Raw genomic sequence first — 2,579 nt, forward strand, 5'->3', positions numbered from 1 at the left:
GCAATGCTTGCAAGGCTAATGTGATGTGCATTACCGAGAGGGCCCAGAGATACCTCTCCGACAATCGGAGTGACAAATCCTAATCTTGAAATACGCCAACCCAACATTCACCTTTGGAGACACCTATAGAGCTCCTTTATAATCACCCAGTTATGTTGTGACGTTTGGTAGCACACAAAGTGTTCCTCCGCTAAACGGGAGTTGCATAATCTCATAGTCATAGGAACATGTATAAGTCATGAAGAAAGCAATAGCAACATACTAAACGATCGGGTGCTAAGCTAATGGAATGGGTCATGTCAAACACATCATTCTCCTAATGATGTGATCTCATTAATCAAATGACAACACATGTCTATGGTTAGGAAACATAACCATCTTCGATTAACGAGCTAGTCAAGTAGAGGCATACTAGTGACGTTTGGTTTGTCTATGTATTCACACAAGTATTATGTTTCTGGATAATACAATTCTAGCATGAATAATAAACATTTATCATGATATAAGGAAATAAAATAATAACAATATTATTGCCTCTAGGGCATATTTCCTTCATTATCTCTATTAGAACACCGCTAAAACGGGAGGGTAGAACAGGAGATGTTGTGTATGTTCTTATTTGAGGCATGTACAACTACATACAGAATACAAGTCTACTTATAATTACTGAACTGGAACTACCTTATTGTGGCCTTTTTGCTGCTATTACATAATTGATTCTACCATGCAACATCCATGTTTGATCCCTATGCCTATGCTCATTGTCGCTCTCTTTACTTACTTTTCACTTCCTTCGTGCCACAATTCATGTTGTGTTTTCTTTCAAATAAACTTGAACAAAAACCACGACATGAAGTATGGAACGGAGGCAGTACATGGCAACTGTTGAATTCTATTACATCACTGCAATCCAGTCAGAACCACTATATCTATTTTATATACGTTCTCTCGACCAAATATTTGTTTCCAAGTGTGCTTAAATTGATAACTCAATTGCTAAGGTTACAAATATTTTTTGGTCCCTTGTGTGATATTTCCCTTGAAGACTGTAGTGATCCACTACACTTCTGGATAATCAGTTATTGTTCTTGAAAGTACTTTTATATAAGACGTCAACTTAGTCATATGTGTTGCATTTGTAACTTGTAAACATTCTAACCCAGTTTTCCATGGCCTATGTGCCAATCTGTTCAGTGACGCAGAAGCGACAAGAGAGCTCGACTCAGGCTGACGCCAAAAATCAAGGGGATCACAACGTGGCAACTTGCACCATCGTGCACCAAGTAGGCCCACTCTATTCCTGAATATCGTGAAATGCCATCCACCACCACAAAACAGATACTTGTCGCCCGCCGAAGCCAACTAAGGGCCTGTTTGGTTCTAAATAAGTCACCAACTTATAAGTCGAAAAGTGAAAAAAATGACTTATTTTGCCAAACAGACCCAACTTATAAGTCACCCTAACTTATAAGTCATAAGTTGCTCCACCCTAACTTAAAATTTATAAGTCACCCCTTTTTGCATGGGTCTCGTCATCTTTACATAAAAAAACAAGGTGGGAAGGTGTGACCAGGTGACTTATAAGTCAGGTGAAAACCAAACAGACGTGACTTATAAGTCACTGGTTTTAAGTCACCTGACTTATAAGTCAGGTGACTTATTTGAACCAAACAGGGCCTTGACGAGGCACTCCCGCACACCGGCAACACAGGTCGCAATGCCGCCAAACCAGAAAAATCATGCCGCCCAATCACTGCCCAGATCAGCACCCCGAGAAGGTCCGTGCGGCTGGTTGGTGATGGCCCGCTAGATCCGTACTGCTGCCACGTGACAGCTACCCACCACACAACCACCATCATCCACTACTAGGGAAAATCTTACCAGTAGCGCTGGTTTTTGAGCTACCAGTAGCGCAGGCGCCCGCGCTACTGCTACGACGCTACAGCTATTTTGTAGCAGTAGCGCTTGTTTAGGCCAGCGCTACTGGTATGTTGAGATACTAATAGCGCGCCACTAGAAAGTGCTACTAGTAAATGAGCGTTGCTGGTAATATTTTGGCCCGTGCCACTGCTAAAATTTATGTTTTTTTTCTCATTTTGACGTTGTACATGTTTAAATAGATATATCTTTTATACAATAACAACTCATCATGAACTAGTCTGTTTAAATAACATATTCATTATCACTAGTTATCACCACCAAACAATGTTTGTCAATGAGACATCATATAACAAGTTGGTCACTAGTCATAATCACAACTCCTCCTCATCATCATCAACTCTAACACATTGTACACATAATAACATATTCTACCTAGGACCTACTCCTCTTATAGGACCTACTCTACCCTCTCTTAGGTAAACTATTATAAAACAACATAGGCATTGACTCTCCATTAAGGTAAATGGACTCTCCATAATAAAGAACGGAGATTATCTTGTCTTCAAGTCTTGGCCTACGCACAATGTTGCTTCCAAGTAGCTCTCTACGATGGTCGAAACATTTTTTCAAATCATTTATTATCATGGCTTCCTCGCTTTTAGAAATCCGGTATGGACACCTGGTCGTGGTGGCCGTAA

Source organism: Triticum aestivum, chromosome 7A (assembly GCF_018294505.1).
Source record: "Triticum aestivum cultivar Chinese Spring chromosome 7A, IWGSC CS RefSeq v2.1, whole genome shotgun sequence".
NCBI classification, from domain to species: domain Eukaryota; kingdom Viridiplantae; phylum Streptophyta; class Magnoliopsida; order Poales; family Poaceae; genus Triticum; species Triticum aestivum.